This window comes from Maniola jurtina, chromosome 7 (genome assembly GCF_905333055.1).
Source record: "Maniola jurtina chromosome 7, ilManJurt1.1, whole genome shotgun sequence".
NCBI classification, from domain to species: domain Eukaryota; kingdom Metazoa; phylum Arthropoda; class Insecta; order Lepidoptera; family Nymphalidae; genus Maniola; species Maniola jurtina.
In genome coordinates, this window is record NC_060035.1 from 5,496,783 (window position 1) to 5,520,100 (window position 23,318).

The 23,318-nt window shown below is 34.3% G+C and overlaps 1 protein-coding gene across 2 annotated transcripts in view; it reads right to left on the bottom strand.

Moving 5' to 3' along the window:
- Positions 1–13,067, bottom strand: part of LOC123866590 (elongation of very long chain fatty acids protein AAEL008004) — a 64,692-nt gene extending 51,625 nt beyond the window's left edge. Inside the window, exons 1-2 of one of the 2 annotated variants that reach the window (XM_045908235.1) lie at positions 12,685–13,067; positions 9,583–9,641 (exon numbers count right to left, since the gene is read on the bottom strand). The gene's annotated coding sequence lies outside the window, so the exon portion shown is untranslated. Of the gene's footprint in view, positions 1–3,672; positions 3,871–9,582; positions 9,642–12,684 lie in introns of those variants that run through there. The other variant, XM_045908236.1, reaches the window with a different exon arrangement.
- Between the last annotated feature and the right edge of the window lie 10,251 nt (positions 13,068–23,318).

Here is a 23,318-nt window from a genome sequence, read left to right on the forward strand (position 1 = left end):
TATATTTTTTACGAATGTTCTGTTTACGGAACTGTTTAATAGAAGAAACTCAAGGAAATCAGTGGAAAGATTCGCGTCAGTTCTCTTATATGGCTCTGGATTAATAACCAGTTATGTGTCTTTACGTATAATAATATAATCTAGATTCTAGTAACACGAATACTTATTATTTACTATTATGACTATTTAATGTAATTACCTACATGAGGTAATATCATTATGGTTCCCTGTCAAAATGGTAAAAACCTTCGTCTGCTTGTCAATCACAGCTGCTTATTTCAGTAACTAATGCATTCTACTTGAAGACTAGTTTATACAATAGATAACGCTTTCCTAACTTTATTGCGAACTAGGGTCTAGGAGTGTACCTGATAGGATTGCCCAATATCTCCTATATTTTGACCCCTTAGGGTCGAATTTCTGAAGGTTTTAGGGTCGATTTTTTTTAGTGGGTAAACTATTACTTAATTTAAACTAGATTAAAAAATCTGAAGAAAACATTTGCACATTTTAAATTAGATTTCATTTATTTTTAAACCATAGTTTTGACTTGTTGAAAACTGTGTTAATAAAAACTACCATTCTTCTTAATTCCTCGCTTATCTCCGAAGCATTATAGGAAAGATACGGAAAAAAAGTCTCTAACTAGCAGTTTTTTTTTAAATAGTTATAAGCCGTTACAAATAAACTTTATACGGTTCCAACCACAAGGAATTTGTTTTTGAGGCGGCAGGTCACTAAACCAATTGATTTTTTTGAAATGCTTCACTTCAAGGTACGGAACTCTCGGTGGGCGAATCTGCCTCGCACTTGACTGATTTTTTTAATTTTGTGGTGTTGTTCTGCCAGGTATTATCGTGTTGAAGTAGAACGACTTCCTTGTCCAAAACTATATGGTAAATATGTTAGCAGACATACTAGTTTTCAAGCTTGGTCACCATGAAACTCTTCCTTGATCTTGACCATGACCTTTCGACAGAAGGTAAGTTGGGCGTTACCTTGACCCTTGGATTGCACCAGTAAATTTTTAGCTTGAAGTACTATTTGCTAGTCAAAAGAAGAGTAAAAATGGTAGGTAAACGAAGATGTTAGTTGTCTAATCTTAAAATCTGAAGTAAGGTATTTAACGCAGTATTTGTCGGTAGTCAAAATATAGTTTAAATCTCACTTTACATGCTTCTATTATGTTAAGTACATAAAAGGAGCATGTAAAATATGCTTAAAGTATTTAACAATAAATTTTATGGGTTTAGGGGTTACATAAAGTTCAATTGCAGACAGTAGACTAACCACAAAAGCGCAATTAGGTATGCATTGGCTTTTCCTTATAGGTGAAATAGCTATATTGTTTGTACATATTTTGCTAGTAGATATGTAGGTACATATGCCTTCTATTTATACTCGTATAAGTACCCACCCATAGTTCACAGTATTAGAACAATTCAGAACAATTTGTCGAGTTACTATCCAGATATTTTGTTACACATTGAAAAAACCTACTTGATGTACAGTGTTATACACAAACGACAAAGTAATATACTGTGGTGATATAGGTACAATTATTACTATGCAGTGACCTGTAAGGGTTTAATGTACGAGTAGTTCATTATGTATTACTTAATTAAGCAAAAATCAATTTGTAGGTTCTGCTCATCTAAAACGAATAACGCTTTCCCAACTTTACTGTCAACTTATTTGTTCATTAAATCATTTAAATATTTTTTTGTGCTACAAAGTATAAATTCACGATTTTCCAAATTTCATGATTGTAGGTAAACGGGAAGAACCTAGGGTAGGTTCTTCCCGTATAGGTTTTCTTGAGGGACACGATAGACGGATAGACGGACAGAAAGACACACAGACAGCAAAGTGATCCTTATAGGGTTCCGTTTTTTCTTTTGAGTTACGGAACCCTAAAAACTAGAGCAAGCGTCGAACCTATTGATAGGCTACTTACGAAATTCTCACCATGCAACTACAATTATGAACTATGCAATATTATGCACCCTAGAGCATAAATTCTGATGAAAAAGCAGCCCTACCTGCTTCTTATTTAGCTCGTGGTCGCAACCAAGACACTTCTCGATGTGGCAATACCTTCACATTAACCTTACATAGTAGGTAAGGGACGTTGAACTGTCTTGAACTTAAGAAATACATTAATTTTTTCTTTTTCAAGAATCATATCATTTTAATGACCTCTTCACAGGTCCAGCAGTCTTACTGCTTTTCCAGCAACTTGGATAAAAAAAATTATTGTTATTAATTGGTATTAGGCTAGGCCTCACCCATAGCCCCATAGTGCAGTGGCCTTTTCCCCAACAATCTAACAGGAATATGAAGGACTCTATTACCAAAAAACTTGCAGTACGGGGGACTGGATAGGTAGGTACGTACACAAGATAGCTGATTGCTATTGAAAGATTCAACACGGTTTGGTCCTAGTAAGTCACCGGTAAGTCAACCTAGCTAAAAAAATATATAAAATTCCATTCAAAATAGTCACGTTAAACTCAAAAATATCATAGTTAAAAAATTTGATTTTTATCTGAATATCTCTAAAATCTTGAAATGCTAAATACCTATCTAATTAAATTATTGAAAAAATTTATACTATTAAAAAATTAAATATTTTGGAAACAGCACATTCAGGATCAGTAAAATATTACACGCAACCGACACACTGTTACGCGATGTAATTAATATAGTGGAAGTTTTTCATGAGATATGTATAATTAGAATGTAAATAGGTAGGTATCAAAGATTAAGGTTGGTAACTACTTAAATACTTCCTTGTAACATCATCTCCAACCCATTGCCGGCCCACTACTGAGCACGGGTCTCTTCTCGCTCGGGTTTAAGCCACGCAGGCCCGATGCGGATTGGCAGATTTCACACACCTTTGAAAACAAGGAGAACTCTCAGGCATGCAGGTTTCCTCACGATGTTTTCTTCACCGTTAAAGCAAGTGATATTCAATTGCTTATAACATATTTTGCTTTAGTTAATCCTGTGAAAATTTCATAGGTGATAACAGGTTAACCCCCCCCCCCCCCCCTCAACTTCAGAATAGCAGAGGACGAGGATATTACGTATAAGACCATCTATTTAATAAATAATTATCTACTAAGAAATAATTTATTTTTCGCAACATCTCTACGCATGCATTTGGGCTCTTGCGCCTCCCGAGCCCTTTGGGTCGTCTTATAGGGTTATCTGGCAATGCCCTCGAGTAGCGTGGCCACAATTTCAGAAAAAGAAAAGGATTAACTTGTAGCTTTTATCTTCAAATTTTTATTTTTTATGGTTGGGTTAAAGATAAATGTTTATTAAAAATGCATTAAATATAAGACAGTTCCTCAATACATATCCAATTAATGAAAACCGTACCAAAACAAACAATGTAAATTAATGTAAAACGTTTTAATCACATTCATGAAGCTTTATTTATTTAAACGATAAATTATACAAACAATTCCCTAACCATTCGTGTCAATGAATACTTATTTAAATAAAAATTAGCAGGAACATATTTTTTTATTTATTACATTACCTTTAATTTGGATAACATTATGATATTTTACAAAAATATAAATAAGTTACCTTATTATACCGTATCTATTGCAAAAAAAGAATATAATTGAACTTATTAATTATTAAAATATTACTCACGTGTATATGTTATCCGAATTAGGCACGAAAGGATATCGAATAGGTAACGCTGTTTAACTGATGTGGTGTGTGTACGGCGGAATACAAATAAAATGCGCGTGTAAACTTTCGCGTATCGTGGTATGCGCGCTATTAGGCAAACGCAAGTGGCATGCGATGTCCAACCGCGGCGCGGCCGGCTGTGACTGAGGTGCAAAGCGCGAGCGGCGGTTGTCAGACATAGTTGCCACAATCACCTGCTTGCGTCATCAGACGTCATCAGTATAACTTGCTTTAACCAAAAGGTACACTGATTAGAGTTGCCATCTTCAGATCTTGGAAATCAGGATATTGAGTCTTGGAAGTACCTTAGATAAAATTCCTGAAAGGCCGGCAACGCATGGCGGTACCTCTGGTGCTGAAAATGTTCATGGGCAGCGGTAATCACTTAACACTATGTGAATCGCCTGCTCGTTTGCTCGCTATTTTTTGTATAGTCAAAAAAAACTTTAGACGCGGTTTAAGCAATGTTTGTCCGTTTAGCCTATACGAAACTTACATATCTATCATTAGTTTAAACCTTGTTTATGTTTATATGGTGAGAGCATTAAGATTCAATTCGAGAATCAGCACTTAATTATAACATATTCTTAAAAAGTTTAAAGTACATATTTTCGTAAGAGAGAATCGCTAAGCCTAAAAAAGTAAGTATACTTAGGTAAGGAAATAAATAAATGAAATTACGCTGCAGAGACAAGTAGAATTGAAGCTTTTTTGGGAAGCATTTAATTAATGCACATACTCGCACAAAATGTATAATAGCGCAGAATATAATACAAAACTAAGTACCACAAAGTTAGGATATGTCCTAAAAATTCAAGTAGTATGGCAGCCCTAACATTGGGATACCCGCGTCCTTAGTACACATTAGGCACATTGGCAACGCGCGTTTTAAAATTCAAGAAGTCAGATTAAGAGCTTGTCCAGATGAGACGTTTCACACGCGAGTCTAGTCGCGAGTAGGCGTATAATAAACGCTCGTTTTTTATTCATTATAGGCAAGCGCTTGACCACAATCACACCTAATGGAAAGTGATGAAGTAGTTTAAGATGGGTCGCGTTCACCTAGAAGATGCCTATTCACGCTTGTTTTAAAAACATCCGGATTGTAAATGGTAGGAAACAAAGATCGCGGAAGAGTGTTCTAAACCTTACCTATATGCATGAGGAATGCTGACGCAAAACGTTTCGTGCGTGTCGATAGAATTTCGTCGACATAAGGATGGAAACTCGCCCGACGTCTTGCGATTCGGTGGTAAAATGGTGAAGGGGGGACAAGATCGAAAAGTTCCTGTTGTTCTTTCGTTGTCAGGGGTCTACCGCGATAGTTTGACAGCTAGTGTGACGATCGCAATCACCTCTAGTTGGCTGTCACTCTATTGCTATTTGTTAAGAGGGGTCTCTTCATCACTCGCTCCATATAAACGTAGTTCCAATTTCATTTGAAATTAAGCAACCAAAGTCCATGAAATTTTGCAGACATATTCTAGAAACTAATATCTATGACTGTGGTGTTTTAGATTTTTCTAAAAATATGTAGTTTTAAAATTACAGGGGCTCAAAGATTTGTATGTGCAAACAATTGTACAAGCAATCACTTCCAAGTCTTTTCCGGACTGAGCCAGTGCACACCTATCGCGATAGTCAAGTAGTAGACTGTAGAACGCCGAAATAAACGCGCGATGTGTGTGCTGCTAATGTAGAACGCCGAAATAAACCCGCGGTGTGTGTTCTGCTAATGTAGAACGCCGAAATAAACCCGCGGTGTGTGTTCTGCTAATGTAGAACGCCGAAACAAACGCGCGGTGTGTGTTCTGCTAATGCAGAACGCCGAAATAAACGCGCGATGTGTGTGCTGCTAATGCAGAACGCCGAAATAAACGCGCGATGTGTGTGCTGCTAATGTAGAACGCCGAAATAAACGCGTGGTGTGCTGCTAATGTAGAACGCCGAAATAAACCCGCGGTGTGTGTTCTGCTAATGTAGAACGCCGAAACAAACGCGCGGTGCGTGTTCTGTACGCGTGCTAAACGCAACGCCAACGCCCAATGTGTACCAACTACTATCTCCTTCCTTACGTCCGCAACAAAACACAATTAGATTGCAGATTCTCGATAAAAACGATTGTGCATAAAGGTAGATTCTGTAACTAGTTTGTTTAAATAGCTATAGCTGCGTTATAATGAAGTACAAAGATGAAGTCTATAACCTTGATGTCTCCATGACGATCTAGAGATTGAAACAAGATAAAATCTATCTTGGGGTTTAACTTAGTCATTTCCGTAGTGAAATTTGATTTACAAAATTAACCAAGCCACCAAGGTCAATAATGAAGAATTCCAAGCTATAGTGGAAGCTAATCCATACCAATCTAGTGCAGAGTTAGCGAGTTAGCAACAGGGTTCATGTTAGCATATATCTATAATATTGACATATTTACGCCAAATCGGTTAAATAAAAAAATAGAAAAATGGGTGCCGCGTGAATTCAATGGTCTACAGAAAAGACCTCGCACTGCACAAGTAACATTTCAACGCTTCAGAAGTTACATTTAGAAACCCTTCGGCATCTTCTTTACGGCCCGTTCACACATGGGAGTCCGTTTTACAGGTACGTTTTTAACGGATACTTCATAAATTTATGCTCTGTTCACACATAGGCACCGCATAACGTTCAACGGATCCGTCATTACTGGATGCGATGTGTGAACAGAAAACTCGCAGTATACCGCCGCTATTCTATAAAGATGGACGCTGTCGTGTTGTATTGTACGCACACAGTATCTATCCGTTAAAATTCTACGTATCCGTATATTTCCGTTCCGTCCGTCCAGTATTCGATGACAAAACGGAATGTAATTTTTTTACGGAACGATATTTTTTACTATATACAGAATACTGTGCCATGTGTGAAGTCGCTCATACAACTACGTACGCCATTGACGAAAAAAAAACGTATACGATAAAACGGAACAGTAAAACGGAGACATGTGTGAACCGGCCGTTACTCATTGGACCAACCGACTACCAAATTTTTCTACGAATTGGAGAACTTCGTACAGGTAAAAAAATCTGTTTTCGAGTAGCAGAAGAAAATGCCTTTACAAGCGTTTTCGAGTCCTGTACCACAAAATTATATCACGCAAGTTTAATGATTTCCTATTAAGTACATGGCAGAAATGCGGAGATAATATGGCCAATTAAGGATTTTGATAAACACTCAATAATATCTACTTTTGATAATGTTAATATACTTTTAATAGTAATAGCATTTAGAATAGGATAGACTACAAACATAATTTGTCTATTTGTAGGAAAATTCTAGATTATTTGGAAATTGAACTATGAAAACAAACAAAACTTTAATTTGATTCGAATGATTCTTCCAATTTAATTCCAATATCAATAATAAATAAACCATTAATATAGTGGGAAGCCACGGAAAGTTATTATTCGCGTTTCATGATGACGTTGTTTGTTATCGCCTTTTTTAATCACGATATCATACCGCTACATTCACAACTCTTTAGTTTTTTACCCAGAGCTTTGTAGTTTTTGCATAAAAATACGGCAGGTATTTAAATTTTAAATGCGCAAATGTGCAAAAAAGAGGTCTATCTTAAATCAAATTAGGCTCAAGTGTTTTTTTATACAGCAGGGAAAATCCTCATAAACATCTACTGGGTAATGCCAGATTTTTTCCGGCTAAAACCCTTGCTGTCCCCTTGTTGACCGTGTTTCAGCTTATGACACGGCCGCGGCAACACTTTTGTCCTTTTGCATCCTTTTTCTTTCACATTCCTTCTTTTCCTCGTTCCTCATTTTCCTTCATAATTATTTTTGCGTAGTTTGCAAAAACCATCCAGTTCTCTCCATTCAGCATCTTCTAAATTCATAAATAAATCTTGGATTCAAGTGTACTCGTAGCACCTTCATCAAAGTTCTCTATGAACTCTGCAAAGAGTCGCGACTTGTGTCCAATTTATGTTGTGTCTATTTGAGTTGCGCTTTATTCAGATTTAGATAGTCTAGACTCCAGCCAGTTATACTTGAACAAAGAAAGTTGAGTCACTAAAACCTTCACCTAGTTACCAGTCATCGTTCGGTTATATCATCAATTTTAAAGTTAACTAAGTCTGACTTAATTCAAAACCACAACACGAAATTCGACGGCTTCCACAAAGATACACACGGAACACCTCACATTTCTAGCTGGCTGGTAAATTGAAAACATATGAACTTTTAGATGTGGTCAATGTAATTACTATCTAATTAATTTCTTAAAGAAAGACCAATCTCTCGTATATTTGCAGCCTATCATAGTTCGCGAACTTTCGTTGAAGGTTTTTTTTATTCACATAAAAGTCAGCCCTTGAAGGCAATCACACCTGGTAGTAAGTGATGATGCAGTCTAAGATGAACGCGGGCTAACCGCGCGGAATATTGCAGCGTTCATTAAACCCATACTCCTTTGGTTTCTACACGGCATCGTACTGGTACGCTAAATCGCTTGGCGGCACGGCTTTGCCAGTAGGGTAGTAACTAGCCATGGCCGAAGCCTCCCACCAGACCAGACCAGAAATTTAGAAATTATGGTAATCGAACCCGGGACCTCCCACTAATAAGAAGCGAGGCCATCAAAAAAAGGTAAGGTAAAGGAATCTTCATATCTAGTGGTAAATAATGAAATGTGCAACATGTTAACACATCATGTAATATCTTGGAAGTTTACGAGAGTATACCTACGAACATTTTGATGCGCCAAAATACGATATGCAGTCCACCGTCCAACATGCAGGAACTACTACTAAACATGCAGGAAAAGCAAGCAACCAAGAACGCAATACACAAATCTTCTAAAACAAACTCAACGTTGGCAAGTTGCTCCGACTTTGAAGCATCCTCAGGAAGCATAACATTTGTGCATCGTCAGGAGATTTATGCCGTGTCCGTGGCGGTGGTGACTGGTGAGTACTTATTGCTTGCTTTTCCGGCATATTTAGCTGTGGAAGGGCGGGCGGTGCATATCGCATATTGCACGTACCTAGTACCTACCTTACGGATTCGTTTATGTTGACGGATTGTAGGCTATAGAGAATTAAGCACGTTTTTCCGTCCATTAATGCATTACATATTTACAATGTATGTATAAGTAATACATAATATGAAACAGATAAAATAATTTCTAGATAGTAATGATTAAGATATCACTCGCTACAAATACAAATCAGCAAGAGCTGATTCACATATTCTAAAGAAAAGCTGTCTAGTAAAGAAAATACTTTCCTGCAATGATGAAAAGTCAGCTATAGTAAATTCTTAACTTATTTACACACTAGAGGATGCCCGCGGCTTCTCCCGCGTAGATTTCAGGTTTTTTGAATTTCGTAGGAACTCTTCAATTTTACGGGATAAAAAGTAGCCTATGTCCTTCCCCGGGATGTATCCCAAGTCTGTACCAAATTTCATTAAAATCGGTTCAGTGGTTGGGCCGTGAAAACGTAGCAGACAGACAGACAGACAGACAGACAGACAGGCAGGCAGACAGAAAGACAGACAGACAGACACACTTTCGCATTTATAATATTAGTATGGATTTAGGTTCTGTATGTCTAATATAATATGTATTAGTCGTAGTAGTTAGTATGTATTTAATGGTATTTACCTATTGGAATAATGTGAATACAGTCAACTGACTTCGAATGAGTTAAAAACTAGGTTGTAAACATCGACTGGACGATTTACTTGTCAGGCTACCTCTAACCACCATCATTAACTATTACATAAGTTACCTACCTATGCGTTTCCAACTCGGTTCTAAGAATAAACTAAGCAAGTGATTCTAGACGTGCAAAACCACTTAGAAACTTACCAATTGATTTGGTATCACAGCAGCGACAGGCCCCTGCTTGGAACAAGTTGATAGAATATCTGTAACAATACATATGTTTTAGATATCGCGATTGATAGCAGGCAAACTACAGGGTAATAAGGTACCCTTAAGATGTTTAAATATAAATAAATAATTAAAGGAAAACGCGCTCATTTCCCTAATTAAATATTGACATTCAAATATAGGTACAGTGCATACTTTGAATAAAGGATTTTTACTTTAACTTCATGGCTCCCTCAGGAAGTCAAATTCGCAAAAAATATACAACAAAAAATGGGGTTTCGGCACGGGCCTGCGACTCAAAGGGATAAGTCCACCGTGCCGCTACCGCATTCATCTAACGATGAGTCTGAGGAATCAAATGATACCAGCCTTTTAGCTGCGATGTATTGTTTGTTTCAGTGTCCTGCGTTACGATTATAAAATTAGGAATGAGGTAGTAAAGCTATCACAACGATACGTCGAGCCTATGCTTGGAGGCACACACGTTTCATCATCATCGTCCCAGTCCACTAGGTGGACACACGACATCAAACGAGCCGCAGGGATCCGGTGGCGGCACAAGACCGTGACGTGTGGAAGTCTTTACAAGAGACCTATATGTATGTCCAGCAGTTGACGTCTATCAGCTGCTGTTGAAAACACTATACTTGTTATAGAAACGATATTACATTGAACAAATTGTATTTGCATCGTTTTAAGCAATTGGCTAAGTGGGCAAAAGAGAGTCCGAGATATGACTAATTACTCAACATGTATGCTGAAGAAAGTGGAGAAAGAACGCTTCATTAATTATTGCGCATTCAGAATCAAGTTGTTTGTAGGGTTACCAGTTAATCAGTAATCGTGAATTTTACAAAGTAGCATTCTCAGAGTGAAAGAACGATTAAAATAAGTTCAGTAGTTTCAGAGTTTTCCATTACAAACAAACAAATCTTTCCTGTTTATATTGTTAGTGTACCTACCCTGTTCAGTAATTATTACGTTTGATACATACCTATCAGGTATTTTTTCGTATTTATTTAACTGCAATGGTTTTATAATTTCTAACATTAGATACTTTACTCAATTTATATTAGGAAAAGATATATCAGACGGAGTGTAACATTTTAGTACTGCATTTCAAAACTAATGATAAATATTGTAGTAGGTAACCCTAGATGAACATATTTAGTATATTTACTACTGTCGGAGAGTTTTCAGAGATTTTCCTTTGTATTCAGTTGAAATAGGCAAACAGTTTCTAGATTTCCAAACAAAATGTTACCTATTGTTTTTTTATGTATCTATACATATAGTATCTATACATAAGTAATATTGTGACTGTTTCTGTGAAAACATTGAAATATTTCCATTTTGTTGGTCCATCAGACAGAATAGTAGAAAAAGTTTTCAGATAATAAATGCAGCATAGGTAGGGGCAGCAGTATTTCCTATTAAAGTATATTTATAAAGTGAACACTGTGTTTGTTTATTTAAAAGCAGTGCACAGTGAAACTAGAAGAGTCTGTAGCTAGTTATGAAATTTAATGAAATATTACATGTAGAACATTGTGCCACTTATACCAAGACTGCCACCGGTTCAGAAAACAGATTCTTTACAAACTTCAAGCGGTTTCTAGAGCATCCTCCCAATTAGTTATTACCCATGGGCTTCCAGGCCATGCTTATCGATACTTTATGTCTCTCATTATGTCTGTGTCTTAGTCTATCTGTAGGGGTTTTAAAATTTGTCTGTTTGTCACTATTTCAAACCTAAGCTATTGAACTAATTTGAACAAAATTATTGAAAAAAAAAGGAGATAGCTTACATTCTAGGGATTGATATAGGCTACTTTTTCTTAGAAAATCAAAGGTTAAAACAACTCAAGGGACTTTTCAAAACTGTCTGTAAACTTAAAGCCCGGCATCATCTAGTGTTGTCATGTCATCATCAAGTCCTTAACCAGGATGCAAGCTATCTCAATACCAAATTTTGTCAAAATCGTTGTAAAGGATGGGCTTTGAAAAGTAATAGACAGACACACTTTCGGATGTATAATAATATTAACATGAACTAGTAGTTATTCTACAGGAAATACCAGCTTCCAAAGGACGAAAATTTACAGTTAACAATTTACAGTTAGCTATAATGTGTACATTAATCATGATTCACGTATTAAATGTAAATTGATACTGACATATATCACACAATTAACTATTAAATTTAAATTAGTCATGGAAATAAATTAACTGACAACAGGAAAACATTAGTTAATCAGGTGACCTCAAATTAATTAGTTATAAAAAACAATCTTTTAACTTAACTGGACTTTTGAGATTCATCAGAATACACTCCCATTCTTAGCTGACCTAACCTTTCTAAAAATCCTTTCTTAGTGGATCTATGTAATCTATACTACTTAATCCCTAGACTTAACATTGCAAAGAGTATCTGTCTGTCACTGTTAGCTTTTCGTGTCCCATCTGTTTAACAGTTTTTTTTACGAAATTTGGCATAGAGATAGACATAAGCTACATTTTGTCCCAGAAAATCCCAGAAGAAATCAGAGTTTCCACAGGATTCTCAAACACCTAGATCCTGGAGACAGGCCATAGGCTAGTAACTTGTACCAGAAAAATCACAAGTTCCTAGCATCTAGTATTATAGCTTTCACATAAAGCAATAAAGTAAATAGAAATCATTAGTAAGTAAATAAATTTTCTTTGAATAAAATAAGCTAGGATACCTTATACCTATACACTACAGTTAGTATTTAGCTGTACCTATATCTTACCAAGTTATTCTAAGCTGTAAATGTTAACATTTATGAAATTTAAAATACAGGTAATTATGCTAGTTATTGCTAAAGAAGTTGATGTAAGAGTGAAAGTTTAGTGCTCCACATATTAAGTTAACAAATATTATTAAGCAATATCTAGAAGTGCAAATTATTAATTATTGTTAGCTTCGATATCTTGAGAATCGTGAATTTGATTATTATCATTATTATTGTATGTGTCACAGATACGCTGTGGGCGTCAACGAATTCCTTTAATTTAAGCGGCTAAAAATGATCATCAATGATGTGATTCACTTACCAATTAATAGAATCGCTGATAATATTATCACCACTGTTGATCATCACAGCGTTGCAGCATTATAAAATTAAACTAATATTAATGCAATTGCAGATGTTCGTCACCTATTCATTTATTACTTTTATAGATGACTAATTTAGGTTATAAAAATAGCTGTCAACTAAGTACATAAATCTTTAATTATCCTCAACAGCTTCTGGATATTAAATAACATTGTTGATAAAATCACAAAATGTTGTTGTTATAATTTAAATCAAATTTTCTAACACAAGCATTTTTATTAGCCCACTTAAACACTCCTAAGCCCAATTCAATTTCACTCCCAACTTTTTCCTTCCTGGCTGAATCTGAAATTTCAATTTTTAGTGTTGCCAGTTGCCATTTGCAACCACAGAATAGGTACTTTGTTAGTTGCTTGGTTGCAATGGGCTCAGACAATGGGTTGCAACTTGCTTGCCTGCCTTTGATGACAGTCAGATCCTGACTTCTAAATCTTAAATGTTCTTATGTAAAGTTTTCAATTTAATATACTTACGAGATATTGATATTATTATGGTATTGCATTATTACATAAATCGAAAAAAAATATCGTTATCTCGATAGAAGCTCCATCTAGTAGTTATATTCTGAAAAGCATGAACTCTATTTGATAAAATATAAAGTCACATATGGTGTCTTAGTTTTGCTACTCGTTAATAGATGTCGCTATTAAAACCAAACCAGACACCATAGAACAAAGATGATGCGTGTAGTTCTTTCAAGGTGTAGTACAATTAACGCATATTGGCACCTAGAATCTCTACTACGTGCCTTTATCAAAAAATATAGTGGTTACATTATTCGATATGCCTATTATCCTTCCGCTTGATTATTATGACTACTGTCAAACTTTTTACAGTTTGCCATAATATTTAAACAGCAATGATTGTATACTTAATTATTATTAGCTTACTTTTATGAATATAAAAACAATTCATTACTGTATACATTACTTACCCATAAAATAAAACTACCATATATAATAATGAAAATTTTAATTTTAATTTGTCTACCTCGTAGGTCTGCGAGTTAGTCCGGTTTTGCTAATTTTATTAAAATAAGATCATGAAAAAAAATAGTATTTCTTATCAAATTATTTTTACCGTTTACTAAAAAATTTACTCAAGTATACAGTATAAAGCAAAGATTAAATTTTATAAGCCTTCCTCGTAAAATGTTCTGTGTGCCTAGGTATTTATTGAACTGCACTGAGAAAATGTAGGTTTATTGGTACAAAAGTTATAAAAGGCTCTGACAGGCAGGCAGACCGGACAAGTAAAACCTAAGCCACATTCAAGCAGATTCAACCACTATGAAGGTTCATAAGTCATTGGTAGTTCTGGCCAACTGCTCATACAACTAGTAGGTTTGAGTACGTCAATGACTTAACTACTTATTATAACTTACCTACCCGGAATTTCCAAAGCACCTACCTAGGTATTTCTGTTTTTTTTTTGTTGCAAGTTGGAAGTGACTTCGCAGCTCTTTTACTACGAGACGATGTACTCGTATTGGATCAAACTTATTCCGTATTTAAAAATAACATTTTCAATATGCGTGGATCGCTATACTTATTTTATTAAGTCAGGTGCACATCTTTGACATTTAATCCGAAGAATAAAAAAAAGTTCATGATAATGATTACAGTCCTAGTCAGAACATTTTTTTTTTTTTAAATAATAACAGACGTGTTTATTGCCTGTTCTGTGTGTTTGCTATTGCATTTTCAGAAGAGATTCTACAACGAATAACATGAAGTAGATAAATATTATATTATTACCTAAGACAGAACCTGTACCTGTACCTACAGAAATGTTATCTTCATTATAACTTAAATAAATAATTCATGGATAGGGTAAATTAATTGAATTTGCACGAAAAATGTGTGCAATAGGTATTCATATTTTCTTAACCTTACCCAAGAACCCCACGATATTTCAGGTAACTTACTTTCATATCTTAATTTTTTGTAAACTATTTATTTATTTATTTTAATACACCTAAGCTAGCATCTTGAGATCTAAAATCATTTTTAAAATTTACCTATTTCAGATAACTTCAACACTTTATGCATAAGTACTTTTGTTTGGTGTTCCAAAATAATTGGAATTTTGCCATTGCATTGGGTTGGGTCATGTTTATCTGTATGTTTATTCTGTCCTTATTAACCGGACTAAAACCACTATGCCCCTGTGTTTGATGCCCAAGAATTAAGTTTTAATTTGGCGCAAGTTTTTTGAAAATATCACTTAGGTATGTTTTCTTAAATCCCTCCTCAAGTTGCTAAATAGCTTATAATATTAAAAGGAGCTGGACTCTTAAGTATAATGCACAACATATTATTATCCAATCCAATCCTTCAGCCTGTATGCGTCCACAGCTGGACATGGGCCTTTCCAAAAGCGCGCCATCAAACACATTTTCACAAGGAAGGTTTAAAAATGTGACTGTGACTAATTTAGTTAATACTAGTTGACCCACCCCGGCTTCGCACGGGAAGCCTAACTATTCCATAGACAAAATATGTGTATGAATGTGTTGTACCTATTAAAATCTACCTATCTAGGTAGTTATAAACATTCCTCGTGAAAGGTGCAATGAAATCCGTATTGAATTGCACTGAGAAATTTAGGCGCTTACCTACTTTTTAACCCCCGACCCAAAAAGAGGGGTGTTATAAGTTTGACGTGTGTATCTGTATATCTGTGTGTCTGTGTATCTGTGTATCTGTCTGTGGCATCGTAGCGCCTAAACGAATGAACCGATTTTAATTTACTTTTTTTTTGTTTGAAAGGTGGCTTGATCGAGAGTGTTCTTAGCTATAATCCAAAAAAATTGGTTCAGCCGTTTAAAAGTTATCAGCTATTTTCTAGTTTTCTTGTAGAAAAGAAGGTTAGATAACCCTTAGGTTCATAATCATAATATTCAAGTGTCAATTGACAAATGTCAAGTTGTCAAGATGAACGTTGCCTAGATATACATAATTATTTATTTGAAAATGATTTGTCGGGGGTGTTGAAAATTTTTAATTTACACTTGTTTCTACCGAAATCAAACAGAAGCACCGTTCAGTAGTTTTAGCGCGTTGCGCGTAGGTACAGAAAGACAGACAAAAATCCAAAAAAATTGTTTTGGGGTCTCGATAATAATATTTCCTCCGAATAAAATCTTTATTTAATTTACAGAAAACGTCCAGTTATAGTTTGGTTATGTTAAACGTATATATAATTTCAAAAGTAAAGATTTTGCGCCATTGCTTTATTGGAGTCAATCTGCAGACAAAATTAATTACTGTTTAAATGTTGTATTGACTCTGTACTGTACTGTTGAGGAATGAAAATCATTTTCAAACCTTTCAGGATGTAGACCGTAACAGTGTATACATGGTCCTAGTCCATAGTATTTTTTATAGGCATGAACTTTGAACAGAGTTCACTTGAAAGAGTTATTGATTAACAAATTATTATCCATCGTCGGGAGATTTGAAGTTTTTATCGGTCAGTGTAAAAACCGTAATATTTTCGTAGAAGATTTATTTAAGTGTTACTCAATTATTACGTAGGTTCCTAGTTATGAAGCAAAAAGGTACTTAAGCTTTTTTTCTCTAGCATCGTGAATATTGTGAAGAGCCTTTGCTTTGATTAGTTAAGTAGGCGCATGTCGTTTTTATTGTAATCAAAGATATTTAATAATAATTCAACTATTTTATAATACCTACGAATTTATAATTTAAGATTTAATTTCCTTATTTATTTGTTTTTATTTTTAAAAATAATTTATAGAAAGTAAAAGATCAACACATTGCACACCCAAGAAAGATTGATGCTAAGATTTACGTGTATTAGGAATTACAAATTCTTTTAGGGTTTTATGTAGGGTACGTATGCCAAGTTATAAATTGTATTTGCCTTTACTCATAGAATCGTCATTAAAACAAAAAATATCAAAACACACAATTAATATTTTAATTGGGAAGCAGACCGTATCTTTGTAATGTGTCCTTATTAAGCGTTATTAAATGTTAATTAAAGTTGATAACTTTGTGATAACGTTATTTCATTATGAATCTCAGTTGGTTGTACTGCGCATTCAGGTTTCATTTTTGTTTTAGTTTAGGAATTGGGTTCCTCAGATATAATTTGACTATCTACAAAAATTTGATAGGACACGTACTCGTACTTATAGGTACTTACAAATCAAAGACGTGAATGTAAGTAATGTGTATATTCCTTATCACTGTGTTATCACCACGTACTGATTAGTTATGATAGAACTCTTATGAGCATATAATATCTTCATCTAATAATAATATGAAACAATTTTACTTAATAGGGGTCTCTCCGTCACTCGCTCCATACAAACGTAGTTCCAATTTCATTTGAATATTATGCAACCAAAGTCCATGAAATTTTGCACACATATTTTAGAAACTAATATCTATGTCTGTGGTTTCCCAGATTTCTGTTAAAATATTCGGTTTCAAAGTTACGCGGTATTAAAAATTCCCATAAAAATTTTGAGCCCCTGTAATTTTAAAACTATATATTTTTAGAAAAATCTAAAACACCATAGGCACAGATATTAGTTTCTAGAATATATCTGCAAAATTTCATGGACTTTGGTTGCTTAGTATTCAAATGAAATTGGAACTACGATTGTATGGAGTAAGTGACGGAGAGAGCCCTGTTAAACAGTAAATAAGTAGACTAATGAGGAGTATTGACAGCGTATAATGTTTTACTTACTAAGTATATAAATGATGCGCACGACTTCATCCGCGTGGATATAAGTCAAAAAATTCACCGGGAACTCTTTGATTTTCCGGTACAAAATGAGTTAATGTCCGTATCCAGGATACAAGCTATGCGAGTATCTCTGCACCTACCAAGTAGAAAATGCCAGCAACTTCATCCATGTGGGTTCAGGTTTTTGAAAATCCCGTGGGAACTCTTTGATTTTCCGGACTAAACGTAGCCTATGCCCTTTCCCGGGATGCAAGCTATTTCTGTACGGTTAAACGGATGGGCCGTGAAAAGCTAGCATATAGATAGACAAACAGATCTAGATAGATAGACAGAAAGATAGATATAATAGGTATTATTAGTTTGGATTAGTATGGATTAATAGGTTACAAGGGCGCTAGGGCGCAGGGTCATGAAACTTAGCTATTACAGACGAACGTCTCACGTCATAAATAGGTACCTACTTGGTTCTTTTGGAATTACCAAGGAAGTCATTAAGTAACAATTAATGATTACTATATGTAGATACTTAATCAGTTTTGTTTATAAAGATTTTTTATGTGAATTTACGAAAGAATCAGTAGTTTGTTTTTACAAAGATACCTACCTATTCCGGAATTTTGTATTGCATTTATACAAGTTTTTTTCCAGTGACTGCTTATTTTATTAAAGATCCCTTTGATATTCCTCTATTTTGCTCAGCGGGAGTCCACGTCATTAACACATCTATCTACGTTCACCTACTAGCTTTAAATATTATGGACGTTTCTGAAGATTAACTAAGGTCACACTCACAGGTAAGCTGGTGCCTATAGAAGTTTTGAATGCAATAGATTTCACGAAGGATCTTTTAATTCCTGAAAAGTCGGCAACACATTGGCGGTTCCTCTTGTGCTGAAAATGTCTACGGGCGCCGGTAATCAACTAATTCCTAGTTGTACCTAGATCTAGATCAAGATCCTAGATCTATTTAAAAAAGTTGGGTAGGGTTTCCAAGCAAAGTAGTCAACTAGGAAATGGACAGATTAAATACTATGTGACAGTTCCTTTTATGGATCGGTAAGGCACGAAGGCTATGCTATTGATATTATGCAGATAATTGCAATATTACTACAATTATATTATGTTGTTCTACATGTTGAGGTCTCACTCATAGCGTCCGCGGAATTTTAGTATGTAATTCATTTAAAATATATTTAGGCACCCATACTCTAAGAATATTATTTTTTATTACCAAATTGATAGGTAGGTACCTACTATAGTATCACATTTAAGTTTCTGATGATCTGTTATTTAATTACTTAGTTGGTTTTATTAGCATTAAGTATAATAAGGTTGTATCATTATTAGAACGCGTTGCTTTGTTTAATTACCTACTTAGTTCATTTAGTTGCTTCTATTAGCGTTAAACTGCGATTAATTTTTGTATTTCTTTTATGACATTATACGTATATTTCATGAGATTAATAGTACTTAATTAACTAACTATTAAAACTTGTAGTATATTTTAATTTGTTGGTGCGTCTTAACAAAATGGAAAGGTTTTGGCAAAAAAAAATGTAGGTAGGTAGGTACCTATTCATTTTATTTTTATTTGATAATCGCCTAACTTTGCTTCTGAGCCAGATAGCCTCCGGAAAATAACATGTCTCCAAAAAACAGCAATTTCGATAGCCTCCTAAATTGTCAACTTTAAAAAAGTAAAATTAAAGAAAAAAATGTTTTGCGCTCTGTTTGGAAATTTGTGAAAAATTTAATTAAAGCTTATAGGCCTAAAATTCTGGCTCCCCTCTCGTTCAATTTACTGACAAGTTTATTGATTAAAATAGTACTACTTCTGTTTACGTTTAGAGCGGATTTTTCAATCGCCAAATAAGCTTTAACTTGCGAATTAGGACGGTCTGACAGATTTCCTAGTGCAAAAACTGTCAAATTATCTCAGTTAGTTAATACTTACTGAGGCGTTTGATAATAATATAATAACCGTCCGGATAATTTTATATCCATCCGAAATAATAAACATCTTCGGCACTACCTATAAGTAGGTAGGCACTTGTTGTTATGATAAAATTAATTAATTAATTGCTTATAATGTCGCACAAAAAGTTTTAAATATTTGCTATCCTATTTAAAACTTTTTGTGTTGCCTTAATTGTTTCATATAAGGAATTACTTAATATACTCGTATTGTTATCATTCCTACATTATAATAATACCTATCTTTAAATAAAAACGTACATTATATTACTTAATTTTGAATCTACGCATCTATTTTAGGATTTAAGATAAGTACCTAATTAATATTGGCATGTATTAAAAACAAAAGAATAGAAATTCAAATTATAGATTTCAAGAAAACTGAGTTTGAGATACTGAAATAGTGAAGTTTGCGAAAAATTGAGGGCGAATAGGAATAGCGATAAATCAAAAACTATTTTGATGCATAAAAATAAATAAAAATCCGTTTTGGAATGTACAGGTAAAACCATCTTATATGATACCCCACTTGGTATAGTTATCTTACTTTGAAAATTGAATATATTATTTGTTTATGGACACATTTAATTTTTTTTGTGATGTAACCACAAATTCACGGTTTTCGGATTTTTTCCTTTACTTATATGCTATAAGACCTACCTACCTGCTTTGAAAAGAAAGATTGCGAAAGCTCCACCAAAGCTGTTGTGGTTAGGCTATCTCTGGATGTTCTTATCACTGTACTTATAAGTAATTCGTTCTAAATTTAATAGAGCATAATAAAATAGTGACTTTTGCTTAGCCGTCGTACATTATCAAGATGTCACTGGTATTCAATGTCGGTAGTCAAAGCTTGTTTATACTTATGTAGGACATCGACCCGAAGAAAAGTAATAAATATACTTACTCCAGAGTTATTTATGAAGGTATGGATTTAAAGACGAGCTTTTTCGTTGTTGAAAGCCATATTTACTGTTTTAATAATCAAATGTTCGATATTTTTCTTTTTACTTTATGCTTAATGGTTTTTCTGTTATTTCAAATCAATAATTATTATCATAATAAATATATTATGTAAAAAAGTATATGTCATAGTATTGCTTCAAATAAAATTCCCATCACAAAAATTCAATTTCTTTATTTATAAAATATCATATTTTCCTTCAATTGAACACTATCCCAACACTCGCAAAAATATACTTAAGATACAGATCTTTTTAAACAGTGAATTTCCTTTAGGAAATTAAAAGGGACTTACCTACCGGAAAATTACTTAAGGGTCCGACATAACACAATAACAATTACAATGACAATATTATTTAAGATATCTGTCGTCAACGACTACGAAAATTTCCTACAACTATAACAAAGTAGGCTTATGGTAAATGGCAGTATCATCCTCACAGGTTTATATAAAAATCTTTACTTGAAAGGGTCCAGTTTAAGATATTAGTTATAGTATCGACTAATTTGTGAGTAACTTATGTCAAACTCATTATGTTGCCTATTTCTTAAACTGAACACTTTCAAGTAAATATTTTTATGTAATCCTGTGAAAATGATACTGCCATTGCCGGAATTAGAATGCCATAAGCCTACTTTGTCATAATAATTTACAAATTGCGAAAAACCAAATTAAATTTGAATTTCGCGGGCAGACCCGTCGCATGCACCTTAGTGACATACTTATATTATAACATTTACTTAGCCATTAGAATATGTTGAAATAAAAAATATTAGTTCAATGATCTTCGGCGTTCATCTCAAACAGGTATTGATACATAAGGCTAGCTATTATATAAGGAATGTAATAATATGATAAGTAACATAATATACGAGGTAATATTTACAATTTTCCATTCAGTCACCTAATTAAAAATTTTAAATTCCATGGTCCACGTTCCGTGTTCCTGGTCAACTTTTTTGGTAATTTTAATGTGTGTAGGTACCTTACATACCTACCTAATATTATACCTACAGTAGTTAGGTACCTACTTAAAGTAAAAAGTTAAATATTCTTTATTGTACACCATGTATACCTACTTATAATACTGCAATTTCTATACATTGAAAATGTATTTCTTTCAAGTTTTTCTATAGATCTAGTTTCCAAAACTACTTATTTGTTTAAATTGTCTGTCTGTCTGCACGCTTCACGCTGAAACTACTGAACGGATTTACACGAAAATTAGCATACTTCTAGCTCCTCCTCCTTATAGTTACTGAGGCTGATTACATAGGATAGATTTCTTCCCAAAAAACAATAGAAATCGTCTGAGATGAACATTTTTGTCGATGTTACTCTAACTCCATCAAATCTTAATCGATTTTGACATTTTTTTTACAAAAGCTGTACTTTGTGTCTTTCATGCAAATGTGAAAACCTTATGAATGATTTCAGAGTTGGACGGAACTCCTCAACGGATATCAAATCGATGGCGATCATTGTACCTGTTTAGTAAAAAATTGACTTTTAACCATAATATTATGTACATAGCATATTATACAAATATTTTCATTCCTTCCCTATTACAACAGGTTCGGTTCGGTAAAAATTGGTATGTAGGTAGTTATTTATGTCGTTGTCCATACTATTCATATTTAAAATCAGATAGCCTTCACGTGCCATCGTGTATCGATGCAGAGCTTTCGATCAAGTAATTTTTGCATATAATATTATTTAGTTTTGTAATAATAGTAATAAATGCTAATTAGGACACAACGTGAAAAATTGTCTAAGCTTTAATCGGTCAGACATACCTACTCTCTATCGGAAATATTAGGTACATTTGGTAGAAATGTACCTAGCACATAATTAATACATATTGTTTAGGTAGGTACGTCTAAATTGCATAATAATCTAATAAAATTATATTGTTTAGGGTTTCGTACCTCAAAAGGAAAAACCGAACCCTTATAAGATCACTTTGTTGTCTGTCTGTCCGTCCGTCCGTCCGTCCGTCCGTCGTGCCTGTCATGAAAACCTTATACTTAGGGTACTTACCGTTGACCTAGAATCCTAGAATCATGAAATTTGGCAGGTAGGTAGGTCTTATATCACAAGTAAACGAATAAATCCGAAAACCGTGAATTTGTGGCTATATCATTAAAAAAAAATTAAAATGTGTTTAAATTCAAAGGAAGATAACTATACCAAGTGGGGTATCATATGAAAGGGCTTTACCTGTACATTCTAAAACCGATTTTTATTTATTTTTATGCATAATATTTTTTGATTTATCGTGCAAAAGGTTGAAAAAAATACCCGAGTACGGAACCCTCGGTGCACGAGTCCGAGTCGCACTTGGCCGGTTTTTTTACCTATCTGATTTCCACTGAAATGATTGACCTCATCAACGTTGATAGCTACGATGTGACACAATCATTTCCGCATCCCTGACACAATGTCTAGTGGGAAGTTTCGGTTAGTTACCACACCTGTAGGATGCTGTTAGGTCAAACACTGCCATAAACTTTTCAGGTCAGATAGCACGCTCTCAGCTTACACTGCATCATCATTTATTTCCAGGTAAGTTTCCAGTCTACCTATCTGAATAAAAAAAAAACTACTGGCCCCTATTGTAAAAATACGATAGGTGCGATAAACTCAGCCATTTACATCAATCGCGACTGTTCACAAAGTGTTAATAAACACAAAATGTGCACTGGCCCTGTAGCGTAGCACTTCGACTCGTTGCAATTTTTTGATTATAATTTTACTGTTATGAAACGGGAGAAGCGTTCGCTTTTATTATAATTTACATAAAAGAGCTTTTAACAACGCGGATCAACGGCATCTGCAGAATCTGAATGACGTCGCCCAACGCTGCGTGCTTGACTTTAGTCAACAAGTGTAAATTAAAAATTTATAACACC